We start from the raw sequence: 21,348 nt of genomic DNA, 5'->3' as shown, positions 1-21,348 counted from the left end.
TTTCAAAGGGGTCGCAAGATTATTTTTTAAAGGAGAACAAGGATAATAATAATAATACTGTTGTTCATAATTATATTGGCTAACATTCATTCGTTCTCTGTCCTTTCTGTGTATTTATCTCATTTATTTCTCCTATCAATTCTATAAAGTAGGAAGAATTATCATTCTGATATTACAGATGAGAAAGGAAGGTTTACAGAGTTTAATTTCCTTGCCTAAGTTCACACAGCTAGTAAGATGTGGTGGTGATTGCAATTATATGACTGTTCTTATAATGACTGTTACAGTCAATTAATCAACGTTGCTTTTAACTGTTAACATTTCTTCAGTGAAATAACTTTCTAAAGGGGTGACTTTAAAATTCTTACCTATCTATGCGATAGTCCTTTCTGGAGAGCTATTGCTCAGACTTGAATTTCTTATCCTGCTATCTGAACATTCAGATAATGATGCAATAAAATCTTTTATGGGACACTCCTCAAGACGGTTATATGCTAAGGGAGGGAATAAGATATATTTTCATAACTTTTGACTCCTGTAAAATACTTCCCTCCTCAGTGCAGCATAGAAAAGCTCTGAAATTGCCACTCATAAGGAGGGTAGTCTGCAATTATTTACTGAGTCATCCCACAATACCTCATTTTATCATTTTTGTGGAAAGATAGAATAGAAACTTGTATGAACGTTTTAAAAGCCATACGCACTGGAGGAGGGAGGAAACTAAGTTTTGATAATTGCAAATTCCATTTCAGTCTGTTGCATTCCAAGTAAATGTTATGTCTCAATATGGATTACATCTTATATTTTGAAATGATTGAAGCTAATGCTTTTTCCTGCTCGAGTGCTAGTCTTGTTTCCATGTGAGAATAGAGAGAGAAGCAAAGAAAACAGGGCTGAGGATCTGTGGCAGTCACCCATGTTTTCAGCTGCAGGGGAGAGAGGACCTTTGGGGAAGTTATTTGGTGTTTAAAGCAAGTGGTTCCCCATAGTGGCTGTATCAGTCTACATGTCCACCAACAATGCAAGAGAGTATTACTCAGCCATAAGGAGGAACAATATTGGGTCATTTGTAGAGACGTGGCCGGACCTAGAGACTGTCATACAGAGTGAAGTGAGTCAGAAAGAGGAAAATAAATATTGTATATTAACACATATATGTGGAATCCAGAAAAATGGTACACATGAACCAGTTTGCAAGGCAGAAATAGAGACACAGATGTAGAGAACAAACATATGGACACCAAAAGGGGGGTGTGGGATGAATTGGGAGATTGGGATTGACACATATACACTAGTATGTATAAAATAGATAACTAATGAGAACCTGCTGTATAGCACAGGGAATTCCACTTCACTGTGCAGTAGGAACTAGCACAACATTGTAAAACAACTATACACCAATTAAAAAATAAATAAATAAAGCAAGTGGTTCCCAAGGCAGCTGCTGAATGGAGCTGAATATTTTGTTAAATGATTTTCTTCTCTGACCTTTATTGCTAATAAATCTTCTTTAAGAAGCATTTAAAGAGTGAAAAGAAAGGTTTTTATTAATCTCTTTTCTCTTTGCCCACAGAACCCAAAGAAATGGTGTTACCTGGCAAGAGATCTGCTATCCTTTATGAAAAATCAGACCAAGGTAATGCTTGTTTTAATATATATATATGTTAGTCTGCTTAATTCTGATACATTCAACTGGTTAGTTTTTCTTGATTACTAGTTTTAGCTATTGAGTAACCCATCAGAAAAGTAAATCATTATCTGAAAAGTAGAAGGAATGAGTTTTGATAAGCATCATATTTAGGAAGTGAGCAGTAAATTTTAAAATATATATTAGCTTAAAGCATTGTGGATAACGATTAATTCTCTGACACTACTTTTGCATGTATGTTAATGTGTGAATAGGATCTTGACCAGAAGATTGTACTCTCTTTGTTTGGAAATAAGTCCAATTAGTGTATCACATTTACAGATGACAGACAATAAGAGAATTAGGTTCTTTTAATTAAGATTTTCCTTTTATTTAAGCATCAGTCAGGTGGTTTTACATACTATTGTTTGAATAGGCAGAAAATTTCAGTACAAATTCCTAGAATAATGTTGTCGAGTTTGACGAAGACACTCTTACACGAAACATATATTTTCTTCAGAAAGATTGCATTATATCATACAGCCGTTGAATAGCATGCCTGATTATACTCCACGATTGCATACTGAGTTGCTAAATTTTCAAATTGCTATGTGATTTATTTACACATGTTGGCCTAAGAATATGAACACTCATGCAAATATTCTAATGACATATACATGTAAACAAAGTGGAGCGTAGATGCAGATATAAAATGTGTGTATGATTTATGAATAAAGCTGATGACTCAAAAGAGTTTTTAATAAAAAATTTCTGAAAGTTTAGAATTGTGATGGGAACTAAACCCATCTATCAATACTATTTGCATATATAGCTATGGAGATAGGATGTCACTTTGTCTGTGTGAATACACATACTGGATTTGTTGAAATTTATACTGGGCTGCATACTAATTGGAACTAATTGGGTTCTATTTTTGACAAATTGTCAAATTCCTAAAAAACAAATGAGTGCTGAAACAAAGGAAGCGTTTGAATTTAATGGACATCAGCATAAAACTGGTTTCTGAACTTTAATTTCCAGTGGAGCAAAAATAAATTGTCAGGTTGAATTACAAACCTGGGTGTTTCTACTTATCGCTGGCTTTTAGTTAATTCTTCAAGGGAGGTATAAACTACTTAAGGAAGTAGCTTCTCTCCTCTAATGGAGATTTTCAATTGTAGCCACTCTATAGTAAAACGTTAATTCAAACTATAAGGTACTTTTAAGTGGTTAATGAAATCAATTGAGGGTTTCCTTTAGCATAGAACTATTAACTGTGACTCCCCAAAGAGAGGCATTATAATGAGAACTAATACCTAGACAGTATGTGAAAGAGGTTGAAGCTGAGTGCTGTGATACAGGCATAGGGAGATGAATGTGCTGGTTGAGGAGGAATCAGTGGAAGATGACACAGTAAAGACAGAGAAGGGAAACACACTAAGATGGAGTTAATGAAGAGGGTCAAGGATCCATGCCCTTTAGAATGAAAATAAGGATGAAGAGAGGAAGCACAGACTACTCAGGATGCATTCATGTGAAATTTTTCTTTTTCCAGAGGTATGTATATACTAATACATTCAATTTTAAAGGCTTTTATTTCATTTATTCAAGTTAGGGATAAACTTACTTCAAACTGAATGTAGTAAAGAAAGAGTTGGGGTGAAGGAGGGAATTTCTCATTAATGTGGCAGAATGTCCATCATCGTGTACCCAGAGTAACAAAATTTGCTTCTCCGCAATATTCAATACACTAGTTCTGTGTATTGGCAGTCCAAGCATTTTGGTCTGATACCGGTTCCAAAGAGATTATGCTCTAGGATGCTGACATTTGTGTGGAGGTTGGGAGTGGGGTGTGAAGGAGTAACTGGGGTGGGAGAAATGGTGTTCATGTCATCACCTCTCTAGATTTGTCCTTTGGACTCATTGAAATAGGGGTGTTTGCGACTTTATACAAAATTCCTGTTAATAAGGCAAAGAGTGCTAATGTTCTGATGCTCTGTCTCTATTATCTTAAGTGGGATATATGCATTTAAATTTCAATGTTTAAATAGTAGAATTTCAAGGCCTATTAGTAGGGTGCTATTTTTGGACAAATGGGACCGTTCAGCTTTTCTCAGTTGCACGTGAAGACGAACACACTCATTTTGTGTACCATTAACTCTGGCAATGGGACTCGGAGAGCAATCTATTGAGTTAACAGGCTCTTTTGTGTGTGCAGATACCTGAAAGTTCTACACTTGACTTTTTAAAAAGGGGTTGTAAAATAAGTTTTCATGTAGTGTTTCATTATGTAAAGTTACTGATATCTGTTGGTTACAATATTCTGAATTTTGTCACCCCACCATAGAGGCAACTTCACCTAGTCAGATTAAAATATCCTTCTCTATTTCTAGTAAGATTATGCACAAAAATAGAGACTGTTATTCTGTTCCATTTTAACAGGTTTATATGACCTGGAAATAGGTTGAATTTCAATTATGACAATTTCAAGCTTATAATTTATTTATATTATATAGGAATATCAAGTATTATTCTCATATGTATTTAACTTTCCTGTAGGAAAGTGAAATGGAATATTAAGGACTCAGCAATTTTTTTGATCTACTCCAGGTTGAAATTTAGGCTTAGTATAAATACATTTTCGAGAATTGAAAATAAACTGTCATGAGGCTAGGGTACAGCATTATTTATGTTCTAGGGTGCTAAGAAATAAGTTATAAATATATTGCTTAGAGATTGGTTTCATTGTGGTCTATTATTACTGGCTGTAGAATAGAACATTTTGTAGGTGTAATACATGTTGACATTTTTTAAAGGATAAAATTCTTTTGATATTTTAAGAGCTTACTACAATTATATTTTATATTATTTATTAAAAACTACCATTAAGTAACAATGGAAAGTAAAGCATCAGATTTGCAGGTTGATTAATAAGTTAATGACCATGAATTACAATGAGGGTTAGAAATACCTCTACACATATGATGAAAGGGGTGATGTGATTGTCACAACACCTGGACTAATTCATGTAGGATAGACATAATGCTTTACAGAAATGGAGCTATAACATCAGGCAAACCTGCTCCCAAAGAGAATCTAAACTGAAAGTCAGAGAAGAAATCATTGAACACTCATGGAGAAGTGATGAAAAAGTAATTTCTAAAGAGGAGTTGACATGAGGAAGGGTTATGATGATCATTTTTATGAATTTGCCTTTTCTGTTTTTTTATGATTTTTGTCATTTGCCAAAGTTCCTGGTACTGTTTACTCTTCTGAATAGTAGATTCTGTGGGATACTCCACCTTTATAAAACTTTAAAGAAAACGCCCAAGAATAGTCATAATAGAATGGTCATGGAGAAGCCATAGCGTCGTCTAGAATTGTCTCCTGCTAATATTCAAGTTCTTGCATCGATTCCCCACCTGTGTGTCTTACCGTATTTGTTTCTGTCTTACTCCACTACTACCCTAAACATTCTTGTCTTTCCTTATACTGGCAACTCCGCTCGTAATGTCCAATCTTCTTTCTCTCTCATTCCAAAGCCTACATAACCTTAAAACTGCACTTTAAGGAGCCATCTGAGTTCCTCATCGTGCTACAACTATTTCTCTTCCTTAACCCATGTTTACTCAGTAAAGTAACCTAGGTACACTCTCTGTTGCGCTGTCACTGATTTGCGTATTTTGGTATGCAGTAGTTCTCTTGTGTACATATGCTTATATATGTATGTATACATACATATAGAACTTTATTTTATTATGTGTAAAGGTACACACATGGGACTTTTTTCCTTCAGTGTGATTGTAAAGAAGATCCTTCTGTCATCCACTTTTACTCCCACTTGTGAGTGAAGTAGACAGGCTTTGAATGAATGAGATTCTTGCATCTCTAAGATTTCTATTGAAGGAATATTTAAAAGGCTAGAAGATTCCTTTTTACTATGAGAATTATACTTTAGCAATGTTTTGTATTAATTAGGACTAACTTGAGAACCTTCTCTCCCTTTATCACATCTTTTCAGTGTGAATAAAATCCAAATTGAAATATACTAATTTATAAAGCAAGGAATTTTCAATTACTAAAGTACACTTCCTTCATCAAAGGGAAATTGCCTAATTCGACCACCTGTTGGCTTTGTGCCACTTTGCACATGCCATTGGAGAGAAATCTAACCTGAGCTACTCAACAAAGCCACTTTTGCCTAAGAATAAAATACTGCCTTATAAGGACACTACCTATGCATATCTTACATCAGAATAAATTGGGGGAAAAGTTATATTATAATTTGCCACCTCCTTCATTTATTATTCATCTGTCAATTCAATATTTATCTACTATATTCACAAGTGCTTTAGTGGTTGTGGGGTACGTGCAGAACTTGAGGTCTCTCTTTTTGTCTGCACACCATTTACACACACACACACACTCCTTACACACACACACCTACATACATATAGAGGCTACAAAGTAATTCTTTTTACTTGCTTGTAGAAGGTATCTCTGTGCTCCTTACCATTTTCACATCAATATCAATTTCATCATTCATATGGGTGGTTGGAAACATTAAAGCAGTCTCTGATAGCTATTTTTAAGTTTTCAATAATTATTGCATCTCATGCATAGAGACTTAATGGCCGTTTTGAATGTGCAGGTATGTTTGTGGTCATGTAGTCTGAAATAACATCTTCCCAGCTCCATAGTCAAGTCTCTTTAGGCTAGAACCCTAAAAGTACCTAAATGCTAGGTGTGGAAGTTAGAGATAGGCTATGGTTATTTGGGAAGTTGAGATAAAATTAGGACTATTGGGGTTGGGGCAGGGCCTTTGGCCATTGGGGCTTCTGGGAAACTGGCAATTCCCAGTAAAGGACCAAGGATTTTGAGGGACTTGGTTGCTTTAAGACTTTAGCAGATGTGTTGATTTTCATTCCTTCAGTTTTACAGTCGTAGAATTACTTTGGAAGGGAAAGCAAGTCATTGGAGGCAGAGTGGTGTGGGCAGAGGCAAATAATTTGTAACACGGGCTGTCCAACTAGACATTGCAGGTGCATATGTATTTGTGTGTGTTTGTCTCTTTCTCTCTCTAGATGTATATTTTTTATGCATTTAGCATTTAAAAAATTATGCCACTAGATGTCAGCAGCAACCTCCTAGGGTTCCTGTGGCCTTAATTTGTAACAAAATGGTACTTTATGAGAACATCTTATCTGAGAATAGTAAGTACTTGCCTTGCAAGTTAAAAAAAATATTTTCTGAGATATGAGGAGGAAGACTACAAACATCCTAAAATATTTTAAATATTTTTTCAACTGGTTTTTGTGCACATGTGACAGGTTACTTTTACTTCCAGTATTCTCTCTCCCATTGAGTTGGCATGAAGAAATGTGTGTGAGGCTGAGGAATTTGTCGGAAATTAGACCTGTTGCCAGAGCTTGAAATTTCTGTGTTAATGCTTTATGATTCATTTATGCTGCAATGGCTCGAATATTTGTGCTTTGGGCTTATTTCATTCTGTTTTTGTAGAAGTATTTTTGGAGCTACAGCCTATCAGAAGATGGTATGGTATTAATTTTTCAACATCCACATCTGTGCACTGTTTCCTTAGTAATCTCTAAACTTTCCTGGATCTGTGCTTTCTTGTTGCAAGATACTCAGAACATTTTGATAGATGCCAAAGAGTATTATGAGTGTTTGCTCAGCAGTTGACAAAGAAAACAATCTAGAAATATGAAAACAATGCTATTTTTCATGAATTATAGTACATGTAATTGTCAAGTCCTTAAAATAGCAGATAAAAGTATAGCAAATGTTTTCTTCCCCAGAAATTAATAAAAAATTGTAGTATTGGCCAATATTCAATAGGTACTAGTAATGTTATTTTAAGTAATGCAGTTAATATTTGGTCAAATCTGATTCACATTACCAGGAAGATTCGGACTAATCTGTTGGATTTTAGTCATCAGTTGAAACTCAGTCTTAGGTGATTTGTATGAGTTGACTAAGCACTAAGCAGATTTTTAAATGGTTATGAAAAAGATGGAGTTGTTCTCATTTGGAACAACTCTTTTGGAAAAATTCTGCTTTCAATGCATTAAAAAAATACCTTAGCAAAAGTTGGAAAAGAGAATTGTGAAAACATTTCCTTTCCTGAAACCAGTTTTACCAAGGAATAGACTAACATAGATGTTACCCCCTTATCACTTTTAAGATTTTTGAAAAATTGTTTTAGTTGGTTCAGGGAAGGGGCTAACTCAACTAGTCCATAGGTTAAGGAAATAATTCCTTTCGTATCAAAGTTGTTATATTTGAAAATTATTGGTTTATGAGATTATCAGCAGTTTCTTATTTTCTGCATTTCTATTTTAGAACTACTAGTGAAAAAGACTTACCAAGATTTTCCCCAAGACTGTGGTAGTTACTCTTTAATTATGTTTGCAGGTGATGAGGCAAACATTTGAAATCATGCTGCTGTTACTTGACCCATGTGTAATTTCCTCACACGGAGCAGGTGCAGTGAGTAAGTGCCGTTAATACATGGAAGGCACGTTATTAGCCAGATGTTCAGTTACGGAACTCTCAGCATCGAACCTGGTGTGGAGGCACACTGCCTGCTCCATCTATTCCAGTCCAGCCTGTGCTTCCAGAACTTAACCCTCCAGAAGGGGGTCAGGGCTGGGATGGGACCAGGGCATCTGTCTTGCATCTGTCCCTTTCTTCATCATTTCCAAATAGTTCAGTGACACAGATGTATGTGAAGTCTTTTAGTGAAGAGATGCTGCCAGTTTCAAAGAAACTGTTTTAGCTTCACACTAAGAAACTAACTCCCACTTCCATAGGCATCAGTGCATTTCTCTTCAGCGTGTTCATTTGCCTGTGTGTTGACACGGATTAAGTTAAAGCAGACAGAGGGTCAGGTTCCCTTTGGGTGGTTCAGAAATCCAAATGACTCAGCCTGACATTCAGAGATCATTTCGCTGCTGCTGCATCTCAAATCCTCCCAACCTCATTTCCACCCGATTCCTCACCCAGGTGTGGCTTCGTCGCCTGTACAACCTGATTGACCCCCAGGCCTGTGTATGCCTGACTTATTTCTACCTTAATGACTTTGCATTTGCTGTTACTTTTTTCTCTCCTCCCCAACTTCTTATTTTTCATTTCAGAAAGTGGAATGTAGTAGGGACACTTCTCAGGAACCAGACGGTCTGCATTCAAATCCCAGATTGGTGATTTATTAAGCTATTGCTGCCTGTAATGCAGGATGTTTAACCCACGAGATCTCATGTTGGTTTCTTCTACAAAACTGTTAAAGAAAAATACATAAATAATTGAGTTAATGTTAATATTAACTTAGGATATTAATAGTAACATAATAGTTACTGGCATATAATAAGTGCTTAATATATATTAGCTACTATTAATTCTATCATCAGTCTCAAAATTCAATTTCCAAAGGTGGTGGGTCAGTGAGTGAGAAGATGGTTTCTGCTCCTTTTCTAAATGGACACAACTCAGAGACATCCAGCCTCCCCGAATAGCTGGCTCGTTGCTTGAATTTATCTGGAGAACCAAGAGGAGATGGAGAGGTTGCAACAATTCTAGGACTTAGATTCAGGACTTGGAGAATCTATTACTTGTAGTGTTACTTGAAATAAATTGATTTCCTGTAAAAAATAATTCAATTTCATAAAATTTAGTCTCAACTCTAATCCTTCTTCATACAGTGATTATGAATCTCATTGGTGTGTATTTGCAGCTCTGCCTACCTGCCCACCAGTACTTTTATATTTGACGATCTATACAACTTGGTACATTATTTTCCTCTTCAGTAAAGTAGGCTAATGATACTTACCATAGTCATCCCTAGGGTTATGATGAACACAAAATCGGAGAGCAAGAGTAATAACAGGGTTGGTGGGAATTCTCATTCTTCCTGCTTTCATTAGGTGTAAAGAACTGAATTAAGAGATCTGTTTACCTTGAGTTATCACATAACATCATACATGTGTTTGGTGGGTGATGGCCAGGGAGGGAATGAGTTCACATTCACTGAGGACGAGGAGAGGGCAGAACATCCACGTACAAAAATCAAACAGAAATGAAAATATGGGGCTGAGTTCAAAAGAGAAGTTACAACCTGAAATGGAGTTTGAAAACTCAATGCTCTGTGGTGACCTAAATGGGAAGGAGATCTAAAAAAGATGGGATATATGTATATGTATATTTATGACTGATTCACCTTGCTGTACAGCAAGAAACTACCACAGCATTGTGAAGCAACCACGCTCCAATAAAAATCAATTAAAAAAAAGAAAAGGTACGCAATTTGCCTGAAGCTGTTTAAGTGGATTAATGACTTATCTGAGAGAGAGAGAAGAGTAGCCATGAAAGACCACTCCCCGCCCGCCCGCCACACACACACACACACACACACATACACACACCATACACATGTGCACACACACTGATCAGAGGGGTAAACCTCACAGTCTTGTGCTTCTCCAGTTTTTGTAAAGATAAGGTGTATAATAATGTTTTCTTGGAGCTAATGCGTTTATTCTTTTAAAGTCCACAGTTGAAAATAGCATCAGACATAAAACTATTATGTCTGAAAAAACTAGGACAGAGAAAAGTAATCTTGTCACAACTTTTGACCCAATATAAATGTCATTAACAACAACAATTAATCATGTGATAAAAATGTTGCTGTCCATTTTTTTCCTGGAAGAAGTTTGATATTTGATCTAGTTGGTGATATGCTAGCTGGGCCTAAATCAGATATTAGATATTTGTACAGGATGTGTGAAGGGCTTTGGAGATCGTGTACTTTTACTGTGTTGGCGATAAATAACTTAGTTTCCATTACTAGAATATGCTTAGCTTTTGATACTTTCCTTACTAATTTATTAAAATTGCAAAAGTTTGATAGATCAGTATTCTCTGTTAGCGCTCATGAAACTTGTTGTAGACATCTCATTTTCTTCAGGAAGCTGGGAAACACATTCTGTGCGGTGCTGACAAATTATGGATAATAATAATAGCAAGTATTTACTGACTGCTTATTTGATGCCAGGCACTACTGAAAACACAGTACAGAGCACTAGGGCCTACTGTTATCTCTGTTTCTGTTTTGTCATTAATACTGTGGAACAAACGTGCCATGAGCAAAACTCATTATCACAAGTCTGCAGATTGTCTGGGTGGTTTAGTTGGTCTTAGCTGGGTTTGCTCATGTATGTGCAGTCAGCTGGAAAGTCAGCTGTGGAATTGGCTTGCTGATCTTGGCTGAGTTCTCTTGTGTCTCTGTGATTGTGGCTGGGACAGCTAGGCTGATTTGGCTTTGCTCTATGTGATCTCTGTTTCCCCAATGGTCTAAACTGCGCTTGTCCTCAAGGTGGTATCAGAGTTCTGAGAGCGTAAGAGCAGAGATACTAAAGAGTCAGAACTAGCACAAAGTCATTTTGACCACACTCTGTTGGCCAAAGCAAAGCAAATCTCAAGGCTTGCCTGGAATCAAGGGATAGGAAAATAGACTCCACCACTGGGTGAAAGGAGCTACAAAATCACATTGCAATTGGTTGGATACAGAAGAGTGGAGAGTTGGGGTCATTTTTGCAATGCATTTAGCAGAATCTCTATCCTACATGTGAGAAAACTGAAATGCAATGAGGTTAAAGAACATATTGCTAGGTTGGACTTGTGACCTTCACCTGGGCTGTTATGGAATGTCATTTCCCAGGACCCAGTGATTGGACCTCAGATGGGTGTGTGACCTGAACAAAATTAATCACTATTCTTCCATTAGACTGGTTATACAAGAGAAAGATTCTTCTTTTTTTAAAAAAAAACTTTCATTAGAGTATAGTTGCTTTACAGTATTGTGTTAGGTTATACTGTACAGCAAAGTGAATCAGCTATACATATACATATATCCCCTCTTTTTTGGATTTCCTTCCCATTTAGGTCACCACAGAGCACTGAGTAGAGTTCCCTGTGCTATGCAGTGGGTTCTCATTAGTTAATTATTTTATGCATAGCATCAGTAGTGTATATATGTCAATTCCAGTCTCCCAGTTCATCCCCCCGCTCCCCCTTGGTATCCATACATTTGTTCTCTGCTCTCTACCTCCGTGTCTCTATTTCTACTTTGTAAATAAGATCATCTATACCAGTTTTTTCAGATTCCACATATATGCATAAATATATGATATTTATTTTCCTCTTTCTGACTTACTTTTCTCTGTATGACAGTCTCTAGGTCCAGATTCTTCCTTTAGGATCAAAAATTATCAGGATATGGATGTAGAGTTGCCAGTAATCTTTTGTTCTGCCATTCAAGAGGATGGTGCAACAGTTGAGGGGAAAAAGAGAGAGAGAGAAAGAGACAGCAGACAGACACACACACACACACACACACACACACACACAAAAGAGACAAGAAACAGAGAATGAATGAGCAAGTATAAGAAAGTTGCAATTATATCATTTGAGCCACTGCATCTAGCCATACTTGAAACTTTAAGCTTACTGGTTTCTTAAAACAATAAATTTCTATTTTGTTCTTAGTTTAGTTTGCCTAAGGTTTCAAGTATTGGAAGCCTAAACTATTTTATCTAACAGTGATGGATTATTTTGCAAAAATGGCTACAGCAATATATCTAATCCACATGCTCCTCCCAAACCTCCTTGGAACCCCTAGCAGAGCAGTACGGCAGAAGTGATGCTATGGGACTCCCAAAGCGCGGTCATAAAAAGTATACAGAATCCTCCTGAGCTTCTTTCTGGACACTTCCCCTTGGAACCCTGTCATCGTGTTGTGAGACACGCCTCATGGAGTAGCCATTTGTAAGGTGTTCTGGCTGATAGCCTAACAGCCGGTAGCCAGCATCATCTGCCGGCCCTGTGAGTAAACAAGTCTTCTGATGATGCCAGCTCCCGGCCTTGGGACAATTCAGGTGATGATGAGATGCACTCTTCCCTCCTTGGGTCCTGCCCACGTTGCAGATTCATGAGCAAAACACATGTCATAGATGTAAGTGACTAAACGTGGGGATAATTTGTTTGGCAGTCATAGATAACTGCCACACTGTCATTACTCTTTCTCTGTAACTCCTTCTCAGGACTCTCTTTTCTCCCTAAAATGTATGTCAGACCCTGCTCCTAGCCAGTGATTGTCATTCCACTTTGACCCATGCCTTTACTTATACTTACTTTGATTTGCCAAGGAAATGTGGACATTTTTAATTAACGCTTGTTCCCCACCCCTCCCCCAATCCCCATTGGCTTTGTGAAGAAGCGTTGCATGGAAAGAAATGGTTGGGGAACATGGGTTGGGGTACCCCTGTTACTCTATGTCCCTGTTAAAAGATTGGGAATCCTGACTTGATGAATTCACACTTCCATTTTCTAGTCCTATGCTGTTAAATATGGTGGCCACTAGGCACATGTGCTTATTTCAATTTGAATGCACTGAAATTAAATAAAATTGGCAATTCAGTCCTTTACTGACACTAGCTACATTTGAAGTACTCAATATTTCTTCGTAACTACAGGCTATCATACTGAACAGTGCAAAGTTGTAGCACATTTCCAGCATCTTACTATTTTCTTTTGAATGATGCTGCTCTAATTTGTCACTTTCACATGTGGTCCAAGGCTAACTCCTTTAAATACTGGCATGCAATGGCAAAAATCTTTTGACCCAGAGCAGAACTATGAAGAATCTGGTCTCTATCTCCTAGGTATGAGCTCCGGGAGAGGACAGAGATGAGAATCTCTCTGCTCTAGTTGATAGGCTTATGTTTCATTTACATTCACATGAAAAGGCTGCCTTTTGTAGCCTTTCCTGCATTCTTTTCTCGGCCCTGGACATGTGGATAATGATTTATTTTCTTGGCTACATTAGTTCCCTTTCTTTAGTCCTGCCTGACTTTCAGAACAATTCAATTCACAGAAGTTATCCTAGTAACAAAAGATATCTCTCTGAAATACTTGGGGGCTCTGTTCTCCCAGCAGAGGGTCCTCAATGAGCACACAGGGCTTCTGTTGACTTGAAAGTGAACTCTGGCTGTGGAGTGGATATTACTCCCTTAGAAAAGAAAAAGAATAACTTCCAGGCAATAGAGCCTTTCTTCTCCCCAGGTGTAAGTTTTCTTGAAAGCTTGTTTATTGATTTTTCTGGTAACAACTGAGCTTGCAAGCTATAAAAGAAAAAAAAAAAATAGAAGCAGGGAAATAATATCAATGATCAACAAGTTTATTCATCAGCTTTATCTCATGTGTAGTCAGTCACACAGGGCTGTGAAATGAAACATGCCGTATGCCCTAATCCCAGTTTTATTATGGAGTCCGTAGAATTTAGTTCATCAAAAGGGAAAGCAAATACTTAAACTTTCAAGCAAAGGTCCATTCCCATTATAAAAGGGACTGTGCCCAAATTAATGTCATCATGTGAGGAAGGTGCTGAAAGTGGGGTGAACTGAAGCAAACATGTTTGCTCAACGGGGTGGTACTTGGTGCAATTAAAATGGCGCTGATTTTGATCTCTAATTCGTCTGTCACATTGCCTGAAATAACCTCCGCTAGCACTGGTCCTATGGGAAGGCATCTTCTTAAATATTTCTGATCCATGTGATACCACTTTGAAAAAGGTCTATAATCAGGTAATTTTGGAAAATGCTGAATTTTATATCTCCCTCCTGTAGTTTTATGATGCACATTAAAATATTAGTCTCTGAAAATCCTGCTGTAAAGAAACCTGTTTAACTTTGTTTAACCCAGCACTTCCTAAAATTAGTGGACCATGGAACCTTTCCTATTTTAGTATATTTTTATGTAATATTCATTGCATCCAGAGGCTGGGTTTCAAGGAAGCACACTTTGTGAAATGTCACTTTAGAATAAAACAGGAATTCCCAAGAGGGCTTGCTTTATAACACAAAAGATACCTAATAAGAATAACACTGTAGCAATTAGCATCCATCCATACTGATTAGCTTTCCTCAGTGAGTAGGATCCTAGAACCCTGATGGTATGGGAGAGGCCTATAACATGGAATGTTTTCTAAAGAGGGCTGTTTCAGCAGGGTTCCTGGGAAGTCAGATGATGGCCAACCATCCCACAAGGTCTTCCCTGGGTCATGAGACTTTCAGAGCTATGTTTCTAGGAAGGTCAATTTTTAAAGTTAATTAATTAATTAATTAATTTTTGGCTGCGTTGGGTCTTCGTTGCCGTTGTGTGGGCTTCTCATTATGGTGGTTTCTCTTGTTGTGGAGCACAGGCTATAGGTTTCAGTAGTTGCAACATGTGGGCTCAGTAGTTGTGGCACAGGGGCTTCATTGCTCTGTGGCATGTGGGATCTTTGCAGACCGGGGCTCCAACCCGTGTCCTCTGCATTGGCAGGCAGATTCTTAACCACTGTGCCAGCAGGGAAGTCCTCAGGAAGGTCAATTTTAGAAGGCATCAAAAGCTGAATAATTAGCTGAAGACACTTTTAATAGCTCCTGTGACTTCCAGAATGTGTTCAGTCAGTTCCTTCTCCTTTGCAAATAACCACTTCTCAGAAGAGTAGATCGCTATCACTGTTTCGTCTTTCTCACCAGCCATTCATTCTTTGACCTGCAACAATCTTCATTCAGTCTCTCATTCCAGTAAAACTCTTCTTTCCTGGAAAACCAGGGTTTTTTTTTTCTTTCTTTTTTTTTCTTTCTTTTTTTTTTTCTTTCTTTTCTTTTTTTCCCCCTATTTGCCAAATGTAGTGAGCTCTCCCTGGGTGAACTTATTGCCCTCTAGGATTTTGGTTTCTACCTAACTGCTTTTAAGTTCCACATTTATATCTCCAGCCCAGGGCACCATTTTGAGCTTCAAAATTCATTCTCACAGACATCTCAAACTTACATCCAAAATTGATCTTACAAACTTGTATGCTAAACCTCTTCCTCCTGTAAGTCATTGGAAGAACCAATATTTACTTGGTTACCCAAGCCATCTAGGAGTTGCTCTTACCCTCCCTCCAATCAATCACATTTTTCAAGATAGCTCCTCTATCTTGTAATCCACATCTCCTTCCATGCCTTAGGTTCCAGAGTCAAATCACAGTGCTTCTGCCTGACACCTGAGTGATCCTGAACAAGCTTTCTAGTCTCTTATGCCTCAGTTTCTCATTTGTTGATGGGGATAATAATAGTGCCTAAGCAAGTTATTGTGAGCTTGTGAAAATTAAATGGGGATAAATTAGGGGACTAGAGAGATGATAAAGTTGATTAAACTGACTTTTTTTTTTTTTTTTTGGTCTCCCTAATGGAGGGAAAAAGTACTTATTTATTAATAGCAGAAAATTCTTAATGGGTTAGTTAGTGTTTTTACAGGAGCAAATGGCTTTTAAAATGCTATGGTAGTGGTAAATAAACAAAAAAAAAAAACTAAGGTTGTGATTTGGTTGTAATCCATGGGAAAATAATTTATTAATATTTTTCTCCTTTCATTACACAGTTAAGGGCTATTGTCAGGAAAATAAAGGAAGGGAATCAAACTATCTTTACCACCCTTTAGGCCAACAGAATTGATTGTGTGTGTGATGGAGTAGATAAAATAAGAAGCACCCCTAAGTGGCATCTCTAGGACATTTGTATTATCTGTTCAACTAGGCCAGTGTGAAGATATCTGCATCTTGTAGGGTTAGCCAGCAGGAACACTGCTAATGCAAGATTAAGCCCTGGTTATGAATTTCAGAAGTTTCCTATAAGTGTCTCTTATTTTTTGCTTGATAGCTAACAGCCCTGTTAAAAATCGTATTATACATAAATTAGTGCATAGAATAGTGTGGGAGAGTTACGGAGCCTTGTGTGCTCAGGCCTACCACCATCAAAAGAAGAATACATGACTGATGATAGGCATTCCTTCTTTCAATAAATTTTAATGGCCTCCTAGTATGGACCACTAATTCCTGATGCGAGGGATATAGTAGTTTACAAAATAGACAGAAATCCTTGCCCTGCTGGATCTTAATATCCCAGTAAGGGGAGACAGACAGTAAGCATAATAAATACTGTACTGTATTTAAGACAAGGGCTATGGAGAAAAATAAAGGCAAAAGGGACAAGGTGCCTTGTAATGGCATTACAATGGCATATATAAGAGAGATGCTTGGAAATCCTCACTAGGAAGATGCTCTTTGAGCAAAGACCCGAAGGAGGTCATGGAGCCAATGAGTGGTTCTGATCAAAGGCATGAGTTGATCTGACTTTCCTTTTACCAGGATCACTCTGGCTGCCTTTTGAGAATAGACACAAGAGGAGATGAGTCATTAGGCTACTGTAGCAATCCAGGCGAGAGATGGTAGTGGATGGGGCCAGGGAGGTATTGGAGGTGATAAGTGGAAGAGATAAAGTTCAGTCTTAGCATGTGTGGCATCTCTGAGGCCCATGCTTTGCTCTGAAGAAATGCTAGGATTTCCTGGGAAGACTGAAGGAGGGGAACCAGGGAACAAAATCTGGAGAGAAACACTGGGGGGATAGCAGGAGAGTCATCAGAAAGTGATGTTACAGAAGCCAAAGGCAATGCAAGTAAGAAGAAGGTGTGAACAATGTTCAGCACTGCAGAGAACTGAACTATGACTGTGTCTGAAGGGGGTCCCTCAAATCTGATAAGTAGAAGGTGGTCAGTGACATTATCAAGAGCCGTTTTTGTGGATTTGCTAAAGCAGATATAACAGATTGAGATTAGCAAGTGAAAAGGTGTAGACAGAATAGAGGTTACTCATTCATGACCAGCGGTTGTACATATATCTCCTCAATCCACAGTAGGAAATACATTTTATACTGTGGTCCACTGCACACGTACACATGGACCAATTTGCATAGTTTTTCGTGACATAATTATTACTTTTTATATGTGCCATGCACTTCATCTTCTATTCTCTTCTATGTAATTTCTCTTAAAAAATGCTTGCTGCAATCCACTAAATTGATGTTATATCCCACTCTAGGGCCTTGATTCATAAGTTGGAAAACACGATTGTGATCAAGATAAAAGATTACCCATCAGAATATTGCCCACATTCCCTACATACCTGTCAGTCTCATATTTTGGCTTTAGTGTTGAAACTTTCAGAAACGTGACGTCTCTCATATATATGGAAGTTTTATTCTTCCATCTACAGGTACAATCAACAGAGTAGCTTATCCAAAATTATCTTAATATCATTAAGACTCAGTGTATGGTAAAAACATGGGCTATGCTCATAAATAAGTGTTTGCTGCCAACTAAACAAGTTGGGCCCATTTCCTTATTTCATTCTGTCTCTGTGATATGTACGCGGGAGATACTTGACCCATGGCAGCATGAATCAACTGTGTTAGGAGCTTTGACCTCAGTTGGGATTTAGAATGGACCATTTGTGAGCAGTGCTTGATATTTAACTAGGAGAATAAATATTTATTAAATAAACAGATGGCTTTATGTAACATATTTTTGGGGAGTCAGAAAACTTAGCATAGGTCAATAAAAATGATTGCTCCTGTTCTATAAATCTATGCTAATATAATAGTAAAGCATATAGAACAGTATGAAAAATAAGCTTTACTTTAAAGGAAATAAGGGGACTAGAGAATCAAGATGGCGGAGTAGGAGAACGTGAGCTCACTCCCTTTTGCAAGAGCACTGGAATTACAACTAACTGCTGAACAACCATCAACAGAAAGACATTGGAACTCACCAAAAAAAACCACCCCACGTCCAGAGACAAAGGAGAGCTGCAATGAGATGGTAGGAGGGGTGCAATTGCATTAAAATCAAGTCCCATAAATGCTGAGTGGGTGACTCACAAGCTGGAGAACAGTTATACTGCAGAAGTCCTGAGGGTTCTGAGCCCCACATCAGGCTTCCTAACCTGGGGGTCCAGCAATGGGAGGAGGAATCCTCAGAGAACCAGACTTTGAAAGCCAGCAGGATTTGATTGCAGGACCTCCACAGGACTGGGGGAATCGGAGACTCCACTCTTGGAGGGCACACAAAGAAGTGTGCTCACCAGGACCCAGGGGGAAGGAGCAGTGACCCCATAGGGGACTGAACCAGACCTACCTGCTGGTGTTGGAGGGTTGCCTGCAGAGGTGGGGGGCAGCTGTGGCTCACCGAGGAGACAGGGGCACTGGCAGCAGGGGTTCTGAGAAGTGCTCATTGGTGTGAGCCCTTCCAGAGTCCACCATTAGCTCCACCAAAAAGCCTGTAAGCTCTAGTGCAGGGTCGCCTCAGGCCAAACGACCACCAGGGTGGGAACACAGCCCCAGCCATGGGCAGAAAAGCAGATTAAAGTGTCACTGAGCTCCACCCACCAAATCAGATTAAAGTTTTACTGAGCTCCACCCACCCAGCCGAACCCACCATCAGTCCCTCCCATCAGGAAGCACTCACGAGCCTCCTAGACAGCTTCCTCCACAAGAGGGCAGAAAGCAGAATCAAGCAGTATCGGTACTATTTCTTCTTGTGGAACTGAAAATCACAGCTACAGAAAGACAGAGAAAATGAAAAGGCAAAAGACTTTGTACCAGATGAAGGGACAAGATAAAACCCCAGAAAAACAACTAAATGAAGAGGAGATAGGCACTCTTCCAGAAAAAGAATTCAGAATAATGATGGTGAAGATGATCGAGGACTTTGAAAAAAGACTGGAGGCAAAGATGGAAAAGTTGCAAGAAAAGTTTACCAAAGACCTAGAAGAATTAAAGAACAAACAAACAGAGATATGCAACACAATAACTGAAATGAAAAATACACTAGAAGGAACCAATAGCAGATTAACTGAGGCAGAAGGATGAATAAGTGAGCTGGAAGACAGAATGGTGATAATCACTGATGCAGAAAAGAATAAAGAAAAAAGAATGAAAAGAACTGAAGACAGCTTAAGAGACCTCTGGGACAACGTTAAATGCACCAACATTCACAATACTGGAAGAGATTATAGTTGAAAACTTCCCTAACGTGGGAAAGGAAATAGCCACCCAAGTCCAGGAAGCGCAGAGTCCTAGGCAGGAAAAATCCAAGGAGAAACACGCAAAGTTATTAAAAGCAACAAGGGAAAAATGACAAATAACATACAAGGGAATTCCCATCAGGTTTAACAGCTAATTTCTCAGCAGAAACTCTACAAGCCAGAAGGGAGTGGCACGATATATTTAAAGTGATGACAGGGAAGAACCTACAACCTAGAATGCTCTACCCTGCAAGGATCTCATTCAGATTCGTCGGAGAAATCAAAAGCTTTACAGACAAGCACCAGCTAAGAGAATTCAGCACCACCAAACCAGCCCTACAACAAATGCTAAAGGAACTTCTCTAAGTGGGAAACATAAGAGAAGAAAAGGACCTACAGAAACAACAACAAAACAATTAAGAAAATGGTACTAGGAACATACATATCGATAATTACCTTGAATGTAAATGGATGAAATGCCCCAACCAAAAGACACAGACTGGCTGAATGGATACAAAAACAAGACCCATATATATGCTGTCTCCAAGAGACCCACTTCAGACCTAGGGACACATACAGACTGAAAGTGAGGGGATGGAAAAAGATATTCCATGCAAATGAAAATCAAAAGAAAGCTGGAGTAGCAAAATTCATATCAGATAAAATAGACTTTCAAATAAAAAGTTACGAGACAAGATAGGACACTACATAAAGATTGAGGGATCAATCCAAGAAGAAGAGATAACAATTATAAATATATATGCACCCAATATAGAAGCACCTCAATACATAAGGCAAATGCTAACAACTATGAAAGAGGAAAACGACAGGAACACAATCATAGTGGGGGACTTTAACACCCCACTGACACCAATGGACAGATCATCCACACAGAAAATTAATAAGGAAACACAAGCTTTAAATGACACAATAAATCAGCTTGATTTAATAGATATCTATAGGACATTACATCCAGAAACAGCAGATTACCCATTCTTCTCAAGTGCACATGGGACATTCTCCAGGATAGATTACATTTTGGATCATAAATCAAGCCTTGGTAAATTCAAGAAAATTGAAATCGTATCAAGCATCTTTTCTGACCACAACACTATGAGATTAGAAATCAATTACAGGATAAAAACTGTAAAAAACACAAACATTTGGAGGCTAAACAATATGCTACTAAATAACCAAGAGATCACTGAAGAAATCGAAGAGGAAATCCAAAAATACCTAGAGACAAATGACAATGAAAACACAACAATCCAAAACCTATGGGATGCAGCAAAGGCAGTTCTAAGACGGAAGTTTATAGCAATACAATCCTACCTCAAGAAACAAGAAACATCCCAAATAAACAATCTCACCTTACACCTAAAGAAACTAGAGAAAGAAGAGCAAACAAAACCCAAAGTTAGTAGACGCAGAGAAATCATAAAGATCAGAGCAGAAATAAATGAAATAGAGACAAAGAAAACAGTAGCAAAAATCAATAAAACTAAAAGCTGGTTCTTTGAGAAGATGAATAAAACTGATAAACCTCTAGCAAGACTCATCAAGAAAAAGAGGGAGAGGACTCAAATCAATAAAATTAGAAATGAAACAGGAGAAGTTACAATGGACACCGCAGAAATAAAAAGCACCATAAGAGATTACTACAAGCAACTCTATGCCAATAAAATGGACAACCTGGATGAAATGAACAGATTCTTAAAGAAAATAAGGGGAGAGGGCAGTAGGCAGTCAAAGGAGCTTT

General features: G+C 38.1%; 1 protein-coding gene across 4 annotated transcripts in view; it reads left to right on the top strand.

Annotated features, from left to right (window-relative positions):
- Positions 1-21,348, top strand: part of INPP4B (inositol polyphosphate-4-phosphatase type II B) — a 746,563-nt gene that overhangs the window by 126,277 nt on the left and 598,938 nt on the right. For all 4 annotated transcript variants that reach the window (XM_057725716.1, XM_057725717.1, XM_057725718.1 and 1 more), the window contains one exon: positions 1,574-1,636. The gene's annotated coding sequence lies outside the window, so the exon portion shown is untranslated. The remainder of the gene's footprint in view (positions 1-1,573; positions 1,637-21,348) is intronic.

Source organism: Hippopotamus amphibius, chromosome 3 (genome assembly GCF_030028045.1).
Source record: "Hippopotamus amphibius kiboko isolate mHipAmp2 chromosome 3, mHipAmp2.hap2, whole genome shotgun sequence".
In the NCBI taxonomy this organism is placed as follows: domain Eukaryota; kingdom Metazoa; phylum Chordata; class Mammalia; order Artiodactyla; family Hippopotamidae; genus Hippopotamus; species Hippopotamus amphibius.
This window is presented reverse-complemented; position numbering and strand designations above follow the sequence as displayed.